Here is a 5,399-nt window from a genome sequence, read left to right on the forward strand (position 1 = left end):
ACATGTTGACATGATTTCCTTCACTCTTAGACATTGGCTTTTTTATGTATCACAAGATTTGGAAGGGAATTGATTAAGCATAGCCCATTATCTGAGTTGTGGTCTAAAATTATGTTGATACTACTTTATACATCATAAGATGTGGAAGGGAATTATCTAAGAATAGTCATTATTTGAGTTGTGGCCCTGATTAATTTGTCGATATTTCCTTTCTTGCATATCATAAGACATGGGAGGGGATTATTTAAGGATAACCATTAGTTTGACTTGTGATATTTTTTTATGCAACCAAGGATGTGCTTCAAATTTCATATGACTAGAATGAATATCATGTCTTATGCACACCATGGATATGCTTTCATATTTCATATGACTAGAACGAATATCTTTCTCTTCAATCATGAGACTTGAAATGGGAGTATTTGAATTGTTTTTGTTTCCAACACAGCCAGGATATGCTTGCTTCTATCATATGACTAGAATGAATATCTTTCTCTTTAATCATGAGACTTGAAATGGGAGTATTTGAATTGTTTTTGTTTCCAACACAACAAGGATATGCTTGCTTCTATCATAAGACTAGAATGGATATGCTTTAAGACATTTCCTCCTCAGTATTTAACTAAGTACACTCTGCGGCATTCCAATAAGGGAAGTGGTAAAGAGAAGAAAAGAATAACATCACATGTAATGGGGAGATAGACTTCCCAAAGCTTTTAAATAATAAAAGCTTTGAAAATGAAAAAATAGCTATTTTATTATGTGTATGATATGAAGATCATATACAAGCATAGATCTCATTGACTTAGGGCATCCTTGAAGGAAGATTATTGTAGGAGGGATATCTGAAGGATAAGGTGGTGTCCTAAGAAACATAAAGGCTCTCTTGAGGTAGTGTTCCAAGACATTAGGAGGCTCTTTTGAGGTGGTGTCTTCCCGTGGAAAACCATCAAGGAGCCTCTCTTCTTTGGTTTCCATACCGGCATACGTGTCAAGGAGGCTATCCTAATGGAAAGGAACTTCCTGTTGTAAGCTAAGGGTGCACATACTTACTTTGCATAGATCATCAACAGATCTCTTGTGGAACTCTCCTCACTCTTGAACTTGGTAAGAATCACCCTCATGCAATCACAACTAATTGAAAACAGGGAACACAAGGAAATAAGTAGCCTCATAAGCTATTGATGAAGTTCTTCCTAGCCATGAATTTGTTCTCCCTAAATTATTAAAAGATTTACCTCCATGGAATTTGAGGCTTTCAAGTGACTCTTTAAGGTGAAGATGACAAAAATAGTTCTTCTCAATTTAAAGAGATCTTTGGAGGACCAAGTTTAAATTTTTTTTTTAAATAAGAAAAAGAGATATATATATTATCAAAAGGAGGGGGGGTCAATCCCAAACCTCAAGACCCTATACAAAAATTGGTCGAAAAGGGGGGACATCCTTGACAAACACTGCGTGCAGCTCTACCTTACTCAGATGTTGACTTCGACTGCTAACAGAGCCGCGGTGATCACTAGTTCTTTGGAGGCCACTATCGTTGCAAAATCTTTAAGAAGGGCCTTCACTTTTCTCAGGATCACCGTCTCCCTGTGGCCTATGCTAATAGCCAGCAGCTGCAAGACTATGTTGTTCGCGTTTCCCAAATAGCCATGAGGTCGGCCGCGTGGATATACGGCCATGTCGCAATGAGGGTGGATGAAAGTTTGAAGCTATCGCCTAGAAGAGCTCTACGCCAGTTGGATCCGAGGTAAAACTTGGCCATAAGGCCTGCCTTTCGCACCACCACTTCCAATTTGTACCACATCTGTCTTGCAGTCAAGCAGCTCCACAGGGTATGCGGGATAAGTTCCTTCACTTTGCCACACAACGGGCAGGCTGGGTTCAATTTGATTCATTTTGCCAACCGACCCTTGACAGGGAGCCATTGGCACGCGATTTTCCAAAGGAGGAAATGGGCTTTCCCGATCTTACAGCTCTTCTAGATCTCTTGGAATCTGGCCCACCACCATTTCTGTCCTTTTCTGAGTTTTAAGAGCTTGAGGACCAAGTTTGAGAGCCTTTGCAAGGCTCCTTTTCAATAGATACTTTTTAAGTATGGATTGTGTTAAATTTTTTTCCATTCATCTCCTTGATATTACTTTTTTAGTGGTCAAGGAAGGGGATCATCTACTTAAATTAATTGTTTGATGCACACCAAGGAATGCCTTTGTGTTTCATTAATGTAGAATGAAGGTTTTTTCCCTTTTATCATAAGGCCTTATAGAGGAAGTTTTTGGTCATTGTTTCAACAATGTGCTTTAATGAATGGATGATATTCTTTCCCCCTCAAGTCTTAAGTAAACAAACAATTCAACATTCTAACAAGTGACAAGAACAAAAGGAGCATAGGAGATGGCCGGCCCTCTCAAAACTTTAAAAGGTGCCTTGGAAATGAAAAAGTAGATGGCCATGTGAAAACTCTGAAAAATAGCCTTGGAAATGAAAAGTAGATGTGCCATCTGTATATAAAGAAAATATACATTAGTGTAGGGCCGGGGCCCAAGGTAGACATGAAAGGAGCCTGTTGATGGTGTTGTAAGAAACACACATGTCAAGGAGACTCTCCTAAGGTGCCTTTGTACAACACACACATGTCAAGGAGGCTATATTTGAGGGGGATGTCCTACCATGTCAAGAAGCCTCTCGACGGGGTGTCTTAGCACGCACACATGAAGTCTTACCTGCTCTATCTCTTCTTGTAAGCTAAGCCGCATACTTACTTTGAACACATCAGGACAACTGTCCACTCTTTCGATACCCCACAACCATTAAGACTATACAGAGTAACGGCTTGTGAATGATCTCCAACATAAAGCTGTAATTTCTTGCGGAAATCTTCACCAAAAAGCTTCCTGAACATATCCTCGTCGAGCCAGAGACCGTTGACAATAAGTGCCAAAACGGAACAAAATGGCAGTAGAAGCTGTTGCTAAGGTTCTTTCCGTCCATGGATTCGTTCATCCCTGAACGGTTCAAACACCCACTGCCACAGATTCTGAGGTTTGCAAATTCGCCCATCTGTCGAGCTCGGATGACTTTGCAGTGCTCTGTACCCACGTATGCCCCAGCAGGTCGCTCAATCTCATCCTCCTGTAGGGATTCTTCTGCAGCATCCCCTTGATCAGGTCCTTTGCCTCTGCAGAAATCGTCGGCCATGGATCCCTTCTCAGATCAAGTCTCCCTTTCTTGACAGCTTCGAAGACATCAGCCGGTGTTTCTCCATCGAATGGTGGGTAACCGCACAGCAAAATGTAAAGCAACACACCCAAACTCCATATATCTACTTTCTCATCATAATCGCCTGTCAAAACCTCGGGTGCCACATACCATGGCGTGCCTTCCACCTCCCGGAAGAGCCTCCTGCGAGAGAAGTCGGCTGAGGCACCAAAATCTGCTAACTTGAGCTGGCTGTAGTCTCCAGGTCGTCCGGGGAAAAGGATGTTCTCTAGCTTCAAATCCCTGTGCATAACACGCCGCTCATGGCAGAATGACACTGCTTTAAGGATGGCTCTAAAAGCCTGTGCAGCTTCCGCCTCGGACAGGCGCGACTTCTCCTTGAGGTGCTCAAAAAGGTCCCCTCCCTCGCAGAGCTCCACAATCAAATGCACCCACTCGTCGTCCTCAAAGCGATCCTCAATCCTCAAGATATGCGGGTGACCCTTAAGCTTCTCGAGCACGGAGATCTCGGAGCGGATATGAGCAAGGGCGTCGGAGTTATGGGGGGAAGGGAGTTTGGGGACGGATTTACAAGCGAACTGGGATCCGGAAGACTTGTGGGTGCAGAGTCTTACAATGCCATCAACGCCAGAACCTAATTGTCGTCCGAGGAAGAAAGACTGTTCCATGTAACGAAGGGAAGGAGGGGGGGGGAGGAAGATCTTGGTTGGGAGAAGGATTAAGGGGAAGGAGGAGGAGGAATGAGGATGAGGATTGTAGCTGAGAGAGAGAGAGAGAGAGAGAGAGAGAGCTGAGAGCAAAATTGAACAAAGGCTTGTTAGAGAAGTTGATATCGAGAAGAAGGTGCAACGTGCTGGGCAAGTCAAGAGCGAAAGCTTGAACACATTAACTATAGGATATTCTTCCCACATCCGAATCTTCTGTCGTAGATTCCCCACCCCATCCCCCCTTTCAAAATCTTTACTTCCGTATTCCTCGGCACATTCTTCCTTCAACTTTGGAACATCCAACCCCACTTTGCCTTCTCGCACCTTTCGCTCTCCTCATGAGAAAGCATCTCCCTCCCCTTCATATGTCCCAGTCGTAGGACGCTTGGCCGACAGCCATATTCGAGTCCTACAACTTGTTGCGTAGGCGCCAAGGAAAACCTAGAAAGGGCCATATGGGTGGGGGAGTTGTTTTTTAACAGATGCCGTTTACTAGACGATGCTATTCTTGGATATGTATGTGCTTCTCCATCCATCAGAGTACCTTCTTAGCAATCATGTGCGACGTGTGCTTCTTCTACCAAGTGGAGGCACCACCAACAACGAGTCGACAATCGCCTCCTATCGACATGCCAATTCTCTACTCACCTTCTTAGCAATCATGTGTGACATGTGCTTCTTCTACCAAGTGGAGGCACTAGCAACAACAGGTCAACATTCGCTTCCTATCAACATGTCAACAATGACCCAATTATTTCACCCTTCCTTGAGCAACCCATTCATTAGACTTTTTTCATTGAGGGGGAATATTCCTCCTGTCCACTACTCCTAGTCTTGTTCTTTTCTTTTCAAAGAGGAAGTACAAGGTAAGTTGGCATGAGGTTAGAGGGCCTTCCTTAGCTTATTTATGTTTTCACACATAAAGCAGGGCTCCACTCTTGATAAATCATAATAATGATTTGGCACAATCTTCCTTATGCCACCCATAAGCTCAACAAATGAGTACGTACTTATTATATTTCACACATCTCAAAATAGGACGAGTATGTTCATAATTATCCAAGTGAAATGTATTTGGATGTATCTCCCAAGTTGGGGGATGAACTCAATGTTATCCAAAAGTCAATGAAAGCCATGTGCAATAAATTTAGCCAACTGTTCCTTATAGTTCATATAACCCAAGAGTGACTTAAGGTGTCAAAGAGTATAATGCTTCCCTCATAGCACAAGGCCAAAGAAGAAGTATGCATCCATCCTTATTATAATGCAAAAGTTTACAATCTCCTATATTTTGCATGTGTGTGTGTGTGTGTGTGTGTGTGTGTGTGTGTGTGTGTGTGTGTATGTGTGTGTGTGTGTGTGTGTGTGTGTGTGTGTGTGTGTGTGTGTGTGAGAGAGAGAGAGAGAGAGAGAGAGAGAGAGAGAGAGAGAGATTATGTCTTGACAAACATTAAAATATAAAACCACCAATTT

General features: G+C 42.9%; 1 pseudogene; it reads right to left on the reverse strand.

Annotated features, from left to right (window-relative positions):
- Window positions 1–2,538: 2,538 nt before the first annotated feature.
- LOC147892225 (calcium-dependent protein kinase 14 pseudogene) lies at window positions 2,539–4,019 on the reverse strand (annotated as a pseudogene).
- Between the last annotated feature and the right edge of the window lie 1,380 nt (window positions 4,020–5,399).

Source organism: Dipteris shenzhenensis, chromosome 17, assembly GCF_047967505.1.
Source record: "Dipteris shenzhenensis isolate YYH24624 ecotype China chromosome 17, Dip_SZ_1.0, whole genome shotgun sequence".
NCBI classification, from domain to species: domain Eukaryota; kingdom Viridiplantae; phylum Streptophyta; class Polypodiopsida; order Gleicheniales; family Dipteridaceae; genus Dipteris; species Dipteris shenzhenensis.